Genomic DNA, 18,036 nt, shown 5'->3' on the forward strand with positions numbered 1-18,036 from the left:
GAATACTGGAGTGAGTTGCCATTTCCTTCTCCAGGGGATCTTCCCGACCCAGGAATTGAACCCAGGTCTCCCACATTGCGGGCAGATGCTTTACTGTCTGAGGCACCAGGGAAGCCCTGGGGAAGGTGTTAAACAGGTACCTAGGTTCTGCATCCTCAGAGGCTTTAACTCAGGTCTAGGGTGCAGCCCGGGAGTCTATGAGTATAGGCAATGCCTCTGACACAAGTAATTGGAGGGCTAGGATGAAAAAAGAAAATAGGTGGGGGGAGGGAAAAAGGAAGGAAAGAAAGTAGAAAACAGGGCCCCGGGTGAGCAGTCAGCCTTGGCAGAAGGCTAAGAAATGCCCCGTGGAGGGGAGGCGTGGGGCGGCTGCAGCCTAAATGACTTCTCTCTTCCTCCACACCTGGATTCTCTCCACTCCTTCAAGCTCAGGTTCCCAGGTCACACCTCCTCGGTGCTGTCTTTTTCCATGTCTCCAGAAAGAGTTAAGGAGGCCCCCTCAGGAATGCACAGCCTTTAAAGCTAGGCACTCATGCTTTTTCCTTATCATGTTGGCTCAAGTGGTGGTTTTCACTGCTTAATGCTTTGTGGCTGAATTAATCACCCTGCGGGGGTGAAGCCACAGCTCCAGGCTGCTGTCTGCAGAGCAGCCGCTGGGGAGCTGGAGGAGACCCAGCTGGCGAGCAGAGCCCAGGTGGGCCCGAGCAGATGTTCAGTCAGTTCGGTCGTTCAGTCATGTCCGACTCTTTGCGACCCCCTGGACTGCAGCACGCCAGGCTGCCCTGTCCATCACCATCTCCCAGATGCTCAGAGACTGACAAGAGCTGGGAGTGCTCCACAAGTGAAATGCCCACATCCCCCACACTCACACACAAGCCACAACTCTGGGCCCCTTTCCTGAACTGCCAGTGGTGCCCAGTGGTAGGCTCGGGATCCAGGATGCCAGTGGGTTTCATCCAGCTTGTCAAGCCCCAGCCAGAGGGCAGCAGCTGCCTGGAGGGCCCTGAGGTCACCCTGGAGGCAGCATCAGTCTCCCTGGGAAAGAACACTGAAAATGATTAGTAACGTCTGCCTGGGGCCCAGGCGGGACTTGTTCGCCAGCTGCGTTAGCTTCCTGGGACTCCCGCAACCAACCAGCACAACCTCGGTGGCTTAGAACTACAGAAATTTATTCTCTCACCCTTCTGGAGGCCAGAACTCTGAAATCAGTCTCACTAACTGGTCTCACTGATTGGGTCAAAATCAAGACGTTGGTAGGACTGTGCTTCCTCCAAAGGCTCTTGGGAGAATCCTTCCTGCCTCTTCTGGCTGCTGGGAGCCCACGTGTCCCATGGCTCATGGCAGCATCGCTCCAGTCTCTGCTCCCAGCCTCTCACTGCCTTCCTCCAGGGCGTCAGACCGCCCTCTCTTCTCTTTCATAAGGATACAAGTCATGGCATTGAGTACCCACCCCGTGGCCTACAAGGAGATCCAACCAGTCCATCCTAGAGGAATTCAGTCCTGAGTATTTATTGGAAGGACTGATGCTAAAGCTGAAACTCCACTTCTTTCGCCACCTGATGCGAAGAAGTGACTCAGTTGAAAAGACCCTGATGCTGGGAAAGATTGAAGGTGGGAGGAGAAGGGGACAACAGAGGATGAGATGGTTGGATGGAATCACTGACGCAATGGATATGAGTTTGAGCGAGCTCCGGGAGTTGGTGATGGACAGGGAGCCCTGGCATGCTGCAGTCCATGGGGTCGCAGAGAGTAGGACACGACTGAGCGACTGAACTGAAATGAATCCACCCCGAATCCAGGATGACCTCATCTCAAGCTTCTTAGCAATTCCATCTGCCAAAACCCAGTGGTTGGGACCCCCTTACCAGTGGTTGGGACCTGGACCTATTTGGAGGCAGGAAGCAGCATGCCTTCAGCCCACTCCCCCAGACTCGTACTAAATCAGTGTCGGTAATGAAGTACCGCCTCCTGCCTTTGTGCCCCACCTCCCACGGCCTTGCTCACACCTTTCAAAACCTGATGCTGCTGAGCCTCTCCTCTCCCCAGGAACACACGTGCCCATCCAGCAGGGGATGCCGAGAACCAAGAGAGGCAGGGAGACTGCCGCTCCAACAAGGATGGTAGAATGAGTGCCAGGCCCTCTCCAAATGTCCACAGGAGATCACGAAGCCGGGTCTCCCCCAGGGTGTACCAGATGCAGAACCCAGTATATGAGTGTGGGTCAAGGCTGTGGGCAGGTTGCCCTCATGCCCCTGACTCATGCCACCCCCGTGACCATCATGCTCCACCCCATCTAAGCATCTCTGGCTCAAAGGTCACCCACATCCTGAAAGGCAGTTGCGGTGAATATCAGGCCACCGAAGACCTGCTCCAAATTCCCCTCTACCGCCCTGTGCGCAGGCTGACCTTGAGCTGCTCCTTTCACTCCCCTGAACCTCACTGTTAAACCAGGCCGATAACAATACCTGAGTGAGTGAAAGAAAGTCACTCAGTCATGTCTGACTCTTTGCGGCCCCGTGGACTCTACAGTCCGTGGAATTCTCCAGGCCAGAATACTGGAGTGGGTAGCCGTTCCCTTCTCCAGGGGATCTTCCCAACCCAGGGATCAAACCCAGGTCTCCCACATGGCAGGCGGATTCTTTACCAGCTGAGCCATTTAACTCCTTTCTCCAGCCAGACCAGGTGTCATCTCCTCCCTCACAGGCCAGATGGGCTGAATGAGTAAGTGTGAAGGTTCCAGGCCCACAGGAGGGCTTCCATAAACTTTTTAATTTATTTTTTTAAACTGAGTAAAAGTATCTGACAGCACAGCAGGTGCATCATTGCGGGCTCACCAGGTTTGTACACACTCCTGTCTTTAACCAGCACCTGCACGTTGGTAATGCCTAAATCTCTCCTCCCACACATCTGACCCGCTGGCCCGTATCTCAGTGTTTCCATGGTCAGACTCTGCCTGCCCCACGCCTCAGCTGCTCCTCGTCCTGGGTCTTCAACTGCCATAAGTAGCCACCCAACCTAACACCTAACAGGCATCTCTCCTTTATCCCCATGTCAGCCAGCAAGTGTCATGGGTCCTTCCCCCTTCACATGCCTTGAATCTCTCTCCACCTCTGTGTCTACCATGTCCTCACATAAAGTCACAGCGTTTCTCAACTGAAACAATGAAACTGCTTCCCTTTTTGGTCCCTTCCCTGCGCAGTGTATGTTGACAAGGCTGATTTTTTTTTTTTTTTTTTCTTTTGGCTGTGGTGCAAAGCATGTGGAATCTTAGCTCACCACCACGAATCAAAGCCATGCCCCCTTGCCATGGAAGTAGAGTCCGAACCACTGGACCGCCAGGGAAATGCCAAGGCTGACATTTTTCAAATGTATATCTAATCACGTGCCAGGACTGCACAGGTCTTTTAGGCCAAAGACTACCCTCTCCAGGGTGGCCGCGAGGTCCACCAGGTGACCAACCACCCTCCAGCCGCGCTCCCACGGGCCCCTAAACCAGGGCCCTGTGCAGCTGCTGGAGTTCCCCAACCACGTGGCCCAGCCTCTCTCATTTCTCGGTGCCTTTGCAGTTCCTGCTCGCTTTCCTGGGAACATTCTTTTTTCCCTTCCTCACATTATTAACCCTTCCTCAGCCTTCAAGACTCAGGTCCTTCAGAAAGCTTTCTTCAGTCTTCCCCCTTCCAGCCCCCATAGCATCTTGCCTTATGTCTCTCACAACACCTACACATTGCATCATAAATGCCTATTACTTATCTCTCCACCCCATACCCCACACCCCCCCAACACCCTGCCCCAGACTGTGAGCTCCTTGAAGTCTGGGTCTGTGTCTCTTCTCTCTGTATTTCCAGCACCTTCCATAGTGCCTGCCAATACTGCCTTAATCAACATGTGTTGAATGGCAAAGACAGAGCAGCTTGATAATAAGAGATGTATCTGGTTGACTCTTTTTTTATTCATGTTTTTTGTTTGTTTATAGCACCCCATATTGGAGGAGATTTCTATGCATGAGAAAATTCCTTTGTTTAGTAAATCACACAAAAATCCAACAGAAATTGTGAAAAGCAAGACAAAAAGACAAACAAGGTATGAGTTAAAGCAGTAACATTATTATTATAATATGTATATTCTGAATCCAAAAACCAGTGTGAGGGCTTAATGATAAATCCTAAATAGGGTCTGTGATACACACATAGCATCTCTACAAATGCATCCAAAATTTTAAAGCTTTTCCCCAGCTTTACTGATATATAATTGACATGTAATCGCTTGATTCTTATATAAAATAAAATACCATATTATCCAATGAACAAGATAATAAGCAACAGTCTTAATGTTTTGTTGAAACATACCAAGGTGTTTGTGTGGCCATTTCTTCCAAGGGCTTAACACAAATTCCAACACAGTGAAGGTCTTTTGCTAGGTGACTGGGCTAACAGTCCTCTATAGAACTTGTATTAAATGGTGGCCAGCATTTGACATAAGAATCCCTGTTGAAAGCAGCATGCCCCAGGGGAGCCAAGCTTGTGATAGAATCTAGATCACTATCAGTTCAAGATTAAATTTCCTGAGTAAGCCTGATGATGCGCACATCCTGTGTGGTTGATTAAAGATTTGTTTTTGGATAGCAGATGACAAGGATCACAGTCTATGCGAAGGCTGAGCAGTCTATTAAAGAGATGAAGCCTGCTCCATCTCTATGCAAATGTGGGTCACAGCCTCCTCTACATAAATCCTACACCCCAGGGAGGCTGCATCTTCCCTTTCTCCAGATCCACCAGGCACCTTCCCATACCTCTGCCATTTTCTCCATCTGGCAGGCCCTCCCCCTCTATTCCTACCCAACAATACCCTGTCCGTATGTCCAGGCCCAAGTCATTGAGATAGAGATAACAATCCCCCTGTTATCCCTTTCTTCCACATTGAACTTTAGGCTGGACACTTGGCCACTTGGCTATAGACTACATTTCCCAGCCTCCTTTGTAAGTAGATGTGGCCAATGGCCAAGTTCTGGCCACCAGGACAGGTGAGTCACTCTGGGTCTGTGTCTTAAAGCATCTCTGCGTTCCTCCAACGTCTCTCTGCCCTTGCCACGAGGACGGAAATCGATGCGGCCATGACCAAGCGTCAACCCTGCAGCTAAAGACAGGACATGACAGAGCAGCAAAGAAATGCAATGGGAGAGAGCACAGCGGTCCCTGCATGACCTGCAACGAGCCATCCCACCCGCCCAGCACCGCCTGCATCTGCACCGCTGCAGGACAGGAAATAAAATTGCATCTGAAGATGGACCTTAGACAGACCACTGTTTGGGGATCTCTGCGCTATAGCTGATTTAGCCACCGTCTCCTCTGGAAAGGCCTCCCTGAGAGCTCTCTGAAGTCCTGCCATGACTCTGGTGGGAACACCCGTACAGCCTCACCCAAGTGCCATTACAGCCACCTCCATGCATGTTATGTGTCACTCTTGGACTGGAAGATCCTGGAGGGCAAAGGCTACACCGACTTCATCTTTGATGTCCCCAGAGCAGTCACCACAGCGTCCTTACACGGAAGCTGTGTTTGTTGAAGAAGCAAGTGAATACACAGGGCTGCCCACTCAGAGGCTGATTTTAGAAAAGAAACAAAGATAGCAGCAGCGGAGTTGGCACACAACACACTTCCAGAGAAACCAGAAAGAACGCGGCTGACAAATAAGAGGCCTGCGGTGCCAAGCTGGGAATAGTAATTCTCCAAAAATAAACGCATCGTGGTCACAAAGCCCGAAGAGACCGCACTGCACAAACACAGATGGTACCGCAGCCCTGGGGCAGGCCCTCCCTTCCGCCCCGTGACCGCGCCGCCCCCGGGAGACCGAGGTGGGCCTGGCCCCATGCGCTCCAGACCTGGGCAGCCACTTCTGCAAACCAGGCCCCTCCCGCTGGGCACTTGATGTGGTACCCAGTGAGAGAGGTGCCAACACTGTCCGCCGGGACCATGGCAGTGTAGGAAGGACAGGGTTTCCAGGCCATCAGGAAAACAGTCGTGAGGGTATAAGGTCTGGGGGGCCAGACTGCTGACTGTGAATCCCAAATCAGCCACTTACCCTGTGCAGCCTTGCACAGGGAGCCTAACATCTCTGCACCCCATCCTTCCTCACCTGTGAAACAGAGATGCTAACAGTACCTCCTTCCCGGGTTGCTATAGGATTGAGTGAGCTCACACACGAAGGCACCCAGGACAGGGCCCGCCACACGGGCCGTGGCAGATGCTGTCATGAGCCTCGTCCTTGTCTTTGGTCGTCACCCTCAGAGGGAGCTCACAGCACAGGACCCTTTGTGCCGCAGGTAGAAGCAGCACAGAAGGCCTGGTTTCCAGACTAAACGCGCTGAGGCTCAAGGGGATGATGTAACTTGCCAGGGGTCACTAGGAATAGAAGGCAGGACCCCGACTGCCCCTCTGGTCGCCCAACTCTAAATCATGTGCTAATGGGGAACTCTGCAGCCTCCAGGTGGGGACTTCTGCTGCTTCCAGAAGGGTTCCTGGGCCTCAGGAGGGAGCAGCCTCGGGAGCTATGAGCTGACGGGAGACAGTCGCTCCCTCCTTTTTGAGGGGCCTCTCGGGAGTCCAGGTGAGGAGCCGGACCTCTCTGCTTGTGGCCCACCCCCCAGCAGCCTCCTGACCCACCCAGGGGCCACGGAGAGCCGAGCCTTCTCTGCAGGCTGCCTGGGGGTGGGGAGGCCCCAGGAAGAAGTTTGGGTGTTTGCTGATAAAAATAGATGGAGGTCTGTGAGGGGACCAGAAAGTCTCAGATGACACTGTGAGCGAATCTGTAGAAAGGAAAGGGTGAATGAGGAAGTACAAAATGAGAAAACAGAAAAAAAAAAATGTGCTCGGGCTGTGTAGGAGCACAGGTGCTTCCTGTGAAGTCCTGGCTGAGCCTCTAAGCCGAGGTGACCCAGATAAAGCCAGACTCTGAGTGTGTGTGGGGTAAGGGGGAGCGGACAGGTGGCATCGATGCAGACACAGCAGGCGACAGAGAGAGACAGGAAGGGTCAAGGAGCCGTGCACAGAGACAAGAAAGGATGGGAGGAGAGGGGAGAGGAGACGGGCATCACAGAGAGAGGCTGAGACAGGAGAAGAGAGGGCCTAGAGCCATGCTCGGAGTGCTTCCCTCAGCAGCTGAACAGGACGAGACTTCTCCCTGAGAGGGCGCTCTCTTTCAGGAACATGCTGGAACATTGACCAGTACGCCAGCCCTGCTTCCTGGCTAACCTCCTCCCCGTTGTCTCTTCCTGATTTGCTAAGAGCCGCCCCACTCTTCCCTGAGGTCTGTTTCTCCCCGGAAAGCCGAAGACCTCATCACGGCCCCCCTCTCATCCAACTCTGTGCTCGGGGCAGGGGCAGCCCGGTGGTCCAGCGTGGCCCGGACGGCCTCTGAGAAGAGGTCACGCATGTTCCCCGCCCCAGTTTGGAGTATCGTCGTGTGACCACCAAGGTCCAGAAACCCGCAGGCCCAGGGTCAAGGCCCGGCAGTGGTGGAGAGGCCCAGCAGCCCCCTCCGTCTCCAGGGACAGCCCTCCCATCCCTCGGACAGAGCAGGCACAAAAGTGACCAGAGACCACAGCTCTGGAGAGCCCCGTCTGTCCCTGTAGAGGCGGCAGGTGCGCTCCATGCCGGCAGTCCCCGCCTGTGGTTGTCCAGCGCCCACACCCCACACCTCGGCTGCCAGCCCCCCAGGCCTCCTGCGGCTTGGCACCTCCACGCTCGACCCCCGTGCACTTCCTTCCAGGTCAGGCAAGACTCCAGGCCACGTTCCTCCCCCGCCCTTGTCTCCACTTCCCGAGAAATCTGAGCCAAACACCTTCCTTGGGAAGCAAACTCCTGTTATCTGCTTTCAGATGCAGATTTCAGGTTCCACGCCCTTCCTGCCCCTGAACCTGACCCCGGAGCAGGGTCAGTAGGACGGGCCTGGGGTTCCCTGCACCCCAGCAGCTCAGCCCGAAACCTGGTCTCAGGGCCATCCACACCAAGTCGTGTTAGATCTGTGGTCCCAGCCGGTCTGCCACATAGCAGGTGCCTAATGAGGATTCCTAGATGGATGGCTTTCGATCTCTGATTACTGGAACCTCTTTCAGGGACTACCCTGGCAGTCCAGTAGTTAAGCCTTTGCCTTCCAGTGTAGGGGGTACAGGTTCAGTCCTTGGTCGGGGAACGAAGATCCCACATGCCTCACAGCCAAAACACCAAAATATAATACAGAAGCCATATGGTAACAAATTCAATAAATATGTTAAAAACAGTCCACATCAAAAAACCTTTCAGACTGACGCTGGTGCAGCTCGGCCTCCTCCTCTGTTTCCGCTGCAGGCACAGGGGCCACAGGAACCCCTTTTTGGTCCCCCAGATGGCAGAGGTCAGAGGACTGCAGACCCTGAGGTGTTTCTGAGCCATCCCCCAAAGCAGGTGTATCAGTTTCCTGCGGCTGCCGTATTAAGTCACCGTAAACTGGGTCTCTTCAAACAATAGAAATTTATTCCCTCATGGTTCTGGAAACCAGAATTCTGATCTCAGTATCCCTGGGCTGAAATCAAGGAATGGGGAGTGGTTTTCCCTCCAGGGACTCTAAGGAAGGAAAGAACCCGTTCCTTGCCTCTTCCAGCTTCCAGTAGCAATCACGGGCTTGTGGCTGCGGCAATCCAATCTCTCACCTCCGCAGTCACATCGCCTCCTCTCTCTGTGTGTCAAATCTCCCTCTGCCTCCCTCTTCAAAGGATACATGTGATTGTGTTTGGAGCCCACCTGGATAATCCAAGATAATCTTCCTGTCTTGAGATCCTTAACCACATCTGGGCTAAATTTAACTTAATCGCATCTGGATTATGACAGTGTGTGTCTGGGTATGCTCAGTCATGTCCAACTCTTTGCGACCCCATGGACTGTAGTCCACCAGGCTCCTCTGCCCATCGGATTTTCCCGGCAAGAATACTGGAGTGGGTTGCCATTTCCTTCTCCAGAGGATCTTCCCGACCCAGGGATGGAACCTGCATCTCCTGCATTGGCAGGTGGATTCTTTACCACTGGTGCCACCTGGGAAGTGACATTCACAAGGTGAATATAAGGAAGATGACATTCACAAGTTGTGAGGATGAAGACCTACATATATTGGAGGGGGGGCGGAATTATTTATTTGAACACACCTGGCAATGCAAGAACTCTGGAGGCAGGAAGATCTAAATCTTCCCCATCCCTAAATCCACACCCTCCTCCCACCCCCACTGCAGCCACCTTGGAGAATCAGCCTTACTTGAGTGACTGAAGATGGAGATGGTGACATAGAGGAAGCAGCACGGGGCTGACAGTCATGGCCTGGAGTGTCACTTTGCCCCTTGCTCCGAGCTGTGACTTGAACAAGTTGCTTCATTGATCCAAACATGTGCTGAATGTCTTCTGTGTGCCAGGCACCATGATAGGCCTGAAGTCCCTGCAAAATGGAGGAAATGGTGTGTTTAGTATTATGCTAATGTATAGACAGTGCCTGGAATTCATGGTAAGCACTCAATAAATTCCAGGATGCTCTGTGGTGACCTACATGGGAAGGAAATCCAAAACAAGAGGGGATACGTGTGCATCTATACCTGATTCACTTTGCCATACAGCAGAAACTAACACAATATTGTAAAGCAACTCTACTCCAACAACAATGAATTTAAAAATAAATAAATTCTAGCTATTACTATTATCCAAAGTAGGCATCCATAGTATCCGTAATAGTATCCATAGTAGGTGTTCAGTAGGTGGGATTATTTTTAACACCCAGCTCAGACAGGCATGGAAAAACCAGGACAAAAGAGAATTGTGGAGGACAACAGGAAAAAAAGAGTTCCTCCATATCTTGTTTGATTTTCACAATCCTTTGTGAGTTGGGTGATCATTTATTTACCGAGGAAAAAGTAAAGCTCAGAAAGTTGAGATCCAACACATATAGTTGATGCTCACCACATATCCATGTATATCCCCCAATTTCCCAACTCCCCTGTAGCTAGACCGGCCATGTGACCACTTCTGTCCAGTGGACTGAGAACAAAAGTGACAAGTGTCACTAGCAGAATAAAGCAGAGAAAGTGCCCCCGAATATCCCCTCCGCCCTCCCTTCCCCTGCCACGATCCCCACAGAGTTCTCAGGCCAAGACAGCATAGCCATAATGTTGAAACAACACAGACCCCCGGGGCACTGCCAGAGAGCAGGCTGATCCGCAGAGCACCTCACACAGCAAGTGAAAGAACAAAAACAAAATACAGAACTTGTGTGTGTTGAGCCACTGAGGCTTGATATTTGTTTGTGATCGCAACATAGCCTGTCCCTGACTTACTCAAAATCCAGGTCTTCTGACGGGGTGTTTCTCCACCATCCTTTCTCAACCAAGCTTCTGAAAGGGGTTGTCTACACTAACAGTCTTTACTTTCACACCTGCCACTTCCCTTTTACCCTCTGGTCAGCCTCTGCCCTGCCAATCTGTCTACTGAATTTGCCCTGTGACCACCAGACTGTCAAAGCCAATAGACAGTGTTCTTTTTTTTTTTTTTTTATAACAAATTTCTGAGGAGTATGACTGCTGAAATATTTTCCTCCCTTGGTTACTCTAATAGAAAACCTAATCCAAGCTGCCTAAAACAAATACAGTTCATTACATCACATAGGAAGAGGCTCAGTGGAAGAGTGGATTCCAGAGATGGCTGTGAGAGTAGATCACCAGTGTCACCAAGGATTCCAGTTCTTTCCTTTTCTCCTCTCCACCAGCTTTTGCATGTGGACTTGCTCCCAGGGCTGGGTTTCCTTAAGATCACAAGATAGTTGCAAATTATTCCTGGTATCCCATACAGACTGGACAAAATCTAGAGGTCAAACAGAATCTCATCCTTGCCTCTGTCTTTAGAATAGGAAGCCTTTCCCAGAAACCCTTTAGAACTCTTCCTCTCATGTTTCATTGGTCAGGATGGGTCACATGTCCATTCCTAAACCAATCACTGACAAGGGGAATTAGGGTTACCACCACTGGCTTCCACTCTCTAGATCCACTCTCCAGAACAGAAGGGCCCACATATTTATGTCAAGGAGGATAGAGGGACAGACCTTTCTTAGTGTCCTCCTGGATCCTCTTCCTCTGAAGGTATCTTGGGTTTTTACTTCCCTGGGGGTTTTATGCCCAGACTTCTGGTCCTACTCCACAGCCTCTCCCCAACAATCTCATTTATCCCTACTGTTTAAATTTCCATATATACACGTATATATCCAGGAGTCTGAAACTAACCTCCTGCTCTGAACCCTCCCTTGAGTTCTGGACTCAAATATAAAAACTGTTTGCTACACAAGGATCCTCAAACTCATTGTGTCTAAAAGAGAACTGATCTAGACCTTCTCACCCCAACTTCCTCAAAGTCGTTCTTCTTGGGTCTAAGGTTCAAGTTGGTGGCATCACCTTCCACTCTCCACTGCTCCTTCTGCCACATTGGATTAGTCCTCAAACCCCAGGGCTCCAGCCTGAAACCACAGATCCATTCCTCCTCCCCATCCTCACAGCTGCTGCCTGGGTTCAGGACTCATGTTTCTTTCCTGATGCATCACAGTAGTCTCCTGGCTGGCCTCATTGCTCCAGCCTGGAGGCCCTCAATCCACTTAGCACTGCCTCCTGAGCAATGGCATTGTGCCCCTTCTAGTCCCCACCCCCAGCTTCTGAACACACCTGCTGGGCCTTCCAAGGGTACATCCTGCCCCTGCTGCTCTTTAGTCTGCATCCAGACACCACCATCCTTCCATGTGATGCCGCCACTCTGGGCCTTTGCACCTTCTGTTCCCACTGCCTAGAACACCCAGCAAACTTCTGTTCTTCCTTCAGTCATCACCTCCTCCAGAAAGCCCTCCCTGATTCATGCCTGATAAAGTTAACCAGTGCCTCCTCTGTGTAACAGCTTCTTTCAATGATCCAATAAGCTTGGGCTGCCAGCTTACTGTGTGCCAGGCACTGGGGTAAAATGACACAGACACAGCCTCCACTCTGTGGGAGGAAGAGGAAAAGGAAACAAAGCTAAGAGATGTCAACAGGAATTAGAAGCATGAATGGGAGGGCCTCAAGGAAGAATTCCACGGGCACCTGAAAGATAAGTAGGAGCTCCCTGGATAAAGGGGAGAATGAGGTTTGGGCAGAGGGATTAGCATGTGGCAAGGCCTAGCAGTGGTAAGGAACATCTCAAGTCTAAACCTTCTACCAGCTTCTCTTGCTGGATCTCCCACACCAGGCTCACCTGAGGGTCTTCCCTGCCAGGAAGAGTCCCTAGAGGGCAGGCTCCAAGACTGATTCACCCCCTCCTCTCTCTGCTGTGGGACGGGGGCACCCAGGAGGAGCTCAGGGTGTTTGGGAGAATGGAGAGACAAGGATGAATTGACACAAGTGTCACATGTACACTGGCTGCCTTTCTGTGCAGACAAAGCTTATTCCCAGGGAAGAGGCTGGGAGTGGAAGCCCTCTTTGTACCCACCCTCATGTCCACACTCACACTTGCCAGGAGACATCTGGCCCCAGGGGCAGCAGGAGAGATGCTGCCCCATTGTCCCTCAGTAACAGTGCTGTTTGTGTCCCCTCAAAATTCACACATGAACACCTGATCCCCAATGCAATATCCGCAAGGCAGTGCCTCTGGAGATGGGCCTTTGAGAGGTGACTAGGTTTAGGTGAGGTCGTGAGGGTGAAGCCCTCATGAGTGGGATTAGTTTAGTGCCCTTATAGAAAGAGACACAAGAGAGGATCTCTCTCCACCATGTGAAGACACAGCAAGGAGACAGTCTGCAAAACAGCATCAACTGAAAGAAAAAAAAAAAACATAAAAGCTGTGAGTTAGGTGTTTTCAGGGATCTTACCGAGCACTATGGGCTTCCCTGGTGGGTGCAATGTGGGAGACCTGGGTTTGATCTCTGGGTTGGGAAGATGCCATGGAGAAGTGCATGGCAGCCCATTCTGATATTCTTGCCTGGGTAATCCCCATGGACAGAGGAGCCTGGCGGGCGACACTCCATGCAGTCGCAAAAAGTGGGACATGACTGAGCGACTGATCCCACACAAACTGAGCACTCTAGCCCAGGAATCAGCCTCTCGGGTAGCTATGAGGAACCACTCCCAAGAGGCTGAGGAGGAGCCAGTATAGAAATGAATGTTGTGGCTAGGAAAGACAGGCAGTCAAGCATACATCTTGGTAAAAGATGACTGCTAATCACAAAGAACACATATCTGAAGTTAATGATTTTAGTGCTTTTCTAGTATGGAAAAACTCCAGAATCCAGGGCCATTGAAATTCTTGGAAATGCACCTTATCTATCTAGGGGCCTATTGATTCAAAGCACAGAGCATCTCACCCTGTTTTTTTCCATCCTGAGTTCCCCTCCAGGCGCACTGTCCTAAGTGACGGCAGTGGGCTATAATTTAACCCTTTGCATAATGGAATGATGAGCAATGCTGTTCTTTTTGTTTCCACCAGGAAGAGAGCCCTCACCAGAACCTGACCATGCAGGCAACCTGGACTGGGGAGAAATGCATTTCTATTATTTAAACCACCAGTTCTGTGTGTTTTATTAGAGCAACCACCTCCTGGCATAGCCGTTGAGGCTCTTCTCCTCAACAAAAGGAGTTGAGATTTCCATCCCCAGCGAGGACAGGGCAGAAGGGGAGGATGCAGATAGGCTTCCAGCCTCACCCCCTCCCTCAGCTCCACTGTGACCTCCATACTTGAGTGCACCCTGGGACTCTGGTCCCCACTCACTGAAATGCATGGCCTAAGCCGGTCCTTCGCTGGTCCTGGAGTAAATAAAACACAGTGGACACCGTTCAGACAGATATAGAGCCATGCATTATCTGCTCTTTTAGGAGGGCTACAGATACAGACAGAATAAACCTGGGCTTCCAGACCCAGACTGGGTCCTCGAGCCAATTCTAATCTCGCAGATGCCTAGGGGGCAGCGCTGGAAAGATCCTTGGTTTTCAGCTTCTTTCACCCAGTCCCATTTTAGAACAGCGGAGGGAGGCCCAGGGATGCTGTCCTGTCTGTGAAAACTCAGCGATCCAGGGCAAAAGGCCACCGAGGGCCACCTGCTTCTCCACTCAAGACTTGGCCAGGCACCCTACACCGGCTCTCAGTGTCTTCTGGGGATGAGTCAGGTGAAAGGGAGCCACGCACAAACGGAGGGAGACTTTGCTGGGGATCTTCAGAGGCAACTCTCCCGGAGAGGGCGGCCAATCCAGGAGGACACCCGCTTGCTGGGAGGAAGAGGTGCCTTGCGCCCACCCCACCCCTCACCCAGCTCCTCCCTGGTGGGTGTTAGGACAGAGCTGGGCGGAGCGATCCTGGAATCACACTCTGCTGGAGTCTCACTTTTCTCTGGGGACTCAGCACGGGAAGCCCAGCCACAGCAACAGTAAGACCAGTGAACATTTACAGAAAATCCACAGAATAGAGAATAAAAGACTTCACTGACACAGGTCCCTAAGCCACAGGTTAAAACACTATTCAGAAGCATTGAGGGGCAGGGCTGCCGGGAGCCAACACACGAGACCCTACCCATAACAAGGCCGTAAGGGAGAAAACCTGATGGGCAAGGCGGATCAGGTTTTCAGGGGTTTTCGAAAAGGCCAGCTCACGAGATCCCACCCATGACAAGGTCACGAGGAGAAAGCCTGACAGGCAAGGCAGATCAGGTTTTCAGGGATTTTGAAAAGCTGCCCCCAGCGCTCACCTTAAAGATGATATCTGTCTTTCTGATGCCTGCCTCAATGGACTACTCCCTAATTTCTGTGACACAGGCAGAAGGCCTTCCCCGATCTCTTCCCAAATAAGAATCAGTTTAGAACTTTAATCAATAAGTTTCCCAGGTGGTGGTATTTTATGAGATTATTCAGGGTGAAAGGAGTGTTTTAAACTCCTTTGCTGGTAGTTTGTTAGCCAAATGCATTTATGCCCTTGGTACTAATATGCATGATTGCTTATAATATCCTAATCATAAAATAGCATAAAGAACCTGATTATATAAAAGTCCTAATAGACATAGAGCCTTTTTAAGGGGTAAAGGAGTCCTATTAGAAAACATAAGAAAAATTATTCTATAGGTAGCTATTGGGTTGAGATTTGCTTGCTGTGTTTTGCTTGCTGTGTTTTTGCTTTTAATGTGCTAAGGTTGTGTTATAGAAACCATTATTAATATAGTTAAAGATCTAGAGAAATAAGGACTCAGCCCTAGTGTGGTAAAAATGAGATGGTTGTTAATTGTCAGCCAGGAGTGCTAGGCAGAAGCTGCCTCACCAAAGTCGCAGAGTCAGTATGGGGTAAACTTCTTAGACAAATGCAACTGACAACTTTTGCAGAAGGATTAATTTTTGTATTAACAAGAATATAATTCTACTCTGTACTATTTCCCTATGAGGCTGCTACCTTTCAATTAAGGTCACCATAAAAACGGAAAATAGGTTTACATTCACCTGACCTGCATAAAATGTCCATAGCCCCAAGGCCAGAAGATCATGTGCTAAGAATTACTATAGAATTAGAAAGCAAAAAACATCCTGCTTTTCCTAAAAAACAAAATGATGTAATACTAATCCTGTGTAATCATGAGTAAGCATCTTGTACCTTGAAAACGTTCTGTAAAAGGGTATAAAACCTGTTGTCAAAAAGTAAAACACAGACTTGGCCCTATCAAGGCTGGTCTCACGTGTCTTCTCTCTCTCTCTCGCCGACGCCGTTCATCCTGAGGGTACCCCCTGGATCCTGCCGAGGCTGGACCCCGGCACAGGGCATTGAGTAGGAAGGCAACTGGAAGGCGAGTGAGCATGGATAAACCCACTAAATCCAGCCAACCAGCCCCTGTCTATTTTCTTCAGCTCAGTTCAGTCACTCAATCATGTCCAACTCTTCACGACCCCATGGATTGCAGCACACCAGGCCTCCCTGTCCATCACCAACTTCTGGAGTTTGCTCAAACTCATGTCCATCAAGTCAGTCATGCCATCAAACCATCTCGTCCTCTGTTGTCCCCTTCTCCTCCTGCCTTCAATCTTTCCCAGCATCAGGGTCTTTTCCATGAGTCAGCTCTTCACATCAGGTGGCCAAAGTATTAGAGCTTCACCTTCAGCATCAGTCCTTCCAATGAATATTCAGGACTGATTTATTTTAGGATGGACTGGTTGGATCTCCTTGCAGTCCAAGGAACTCTCTAGAGTCTTCTCCAATACCACAGTTCAAAAGCATCAATTCTTCAGCCCTATTTTCTTCCAGCCTTTCTTTTTCACCATCTGTTTGGGGACAGAGGGTAGCAGCAGAACCTGCAGGTCCTGGGGGTCAGAAAAAGCAAAACCTGCCACAAGCTTGAGCCTGACAGCTTGGTGCAGTTCCGCCGTATCTGACCTTTCTTTATCTGGCATCTGACCTTTCCAAATTATCACTACGCCCTTGTCTGCTGCTTCCACCCACCCCTCACTTACCAGGCTGTGGGCGTGCAAGGGAAGGATGACTTATTTTCTCAATCAGAAAGAGATGGAGCTCCCCACAGAGACACCCCAGGAAGCCCTACGACCAGGGTCCTCCTGGGAAGGGATGCCTTTCCTGAACCTGTCACTGCCACCCGAGATTCAGGTCGAGAACCTGCTCTGGGGTTGGCGAGTGTGGGTCTGCTGAAAGCACAGACTCTGAGGGTGACAGGCGGTGGTTACACCTGGTTCTCACCTGTTTGTAGTAATATAGTCCCCAAATGTGGGCATGAGGGCTCCCCCATGAGCCAGAGATCTCTGTGACACTTTCCCTGAATTCACAGTGTTCAGGGACAGAAGCATCCTTCCCCTCTTCCCAACCACACTGCTCAGTGAGGGCTGACCCAGCTTTGGGTGGGTTTCTATCCCCTTTGTGAGCATGGTAGGCTGAACCATGGCCCCAGATTTCCACTTCCTACACCTAGAACTTGTGAGTGTTACCTTATACAGAGAAAAAGGGAGGCAGGAGAATTTTGTAGGTGTCATTAAGGGTCTTGATATAGGGAGATTACTCTGGATGTCCTGATGGGCCCCACATGCAATCACATGAGTACTTATAAGAGGGAGATCTGATGCACACAGAAAAGAAGGCGATGTGACCACAGGGGCAGACCCTGGAGTGATGTGGCCACAACCCAGGAAGGCTGCAGAGGCCAGAAGAAACAGGAATAGATTCTCCCCTAGAACCCACCGAGCGTCTTATCTCTGCTGACACCTTGATTTTGTTACCAAGTCCAAGCTCTCTCTGCTCACCGCAGGACAGGCCAATGAATCCAAGAGACAGGTGTTGAGGCCAGGAAAACACTTCATTCGGAAAGCCAGCTGACCAACAAGGTGGCAGGCTATTGCCTCGAAGTAACCATCTTGTTGGGGTCTGGATGCCAGGTTCTTTTATAGAGCCAAAGAGACAGGAGCATGAGGAACTCAAGTCAAAAGGCAGACTAGAGAGGGAGAGGCAGTGAGGAAGTAAAGAGGGTCTTCAGTCTTGCAAAGCATCTTCAGGAAGAGCCAGCCTTTGGAAAGGGGTGTGTTACTCTCTTCTTTTTTTGTAGCCATTTATAGGTGGGCTCGTATTTTCCTTGACTCCAAGATCACTGCAGATGGTGACTACCAGCCATGAAATTAAAAGATGCTTTGCTCCTTGGAAGAAAAACTATGACCAACCTAGACAGCATATTAAAAAGCAGAAAAAAAAAATAAAATAAAAATAAAATTAAAAAAAATAAAAAGCAGAGACATTACTTTGCCAACAAAGGTCTGTCGAGTCAAGGTTATGGTTTTTCCAGTAGTCATGTATAGATGTGAGAGTTGGATCATAAAGAAAGCTGAGCGCCCAAGAATTGATGCTTTTGAACTGTGTGATGTTGGAGAAGACTTTTGAGAGTCCCTTGGACTGCAAGGAGATCCAATCAGTCAATCCTAAAGAAAATCAGTCCTGAATATTCATTGGAAGGACTGATGCTGAAGCTGAAGCTCCAATACTTTGCATCACCTGA

General features: G+C 50.4%; 1 long non-coding RNA gene across 1 annotated transcript in view; it reads right to left on the minus strand.

Annotated features, from left to right (window-relative positions):
- LOC122679329 overlaps nt 1-18,036 on the minus strand; it is a 79,467-nt gene that overhangs the window by 25,457 nt on the left and 35,974 nt on the right. The window contains exon 2 of the long non-coding RNA XR_006336365.1: nt 9,280-9,456. This is a non-coding gene — a long non-coding RNA (uncharacterized LOC122679329). The remainder of the gene's footprint in view (nt 1-9,279; nt 9,457-18,036) is intronic.

This window comes from Cervus elaphus, chromosome 21 (genome assembly GCF_910594005.1).
Source record: "Cervus elaphus chromosome 21, mCerEla1.1, whole genome shotgun sequence".
Lineage (NCBI taxonomy): Eukaryota > Metazoa > Chordata > Mammalia > Artiodactyla > Cervidae > Cervus > Cervus elaphus.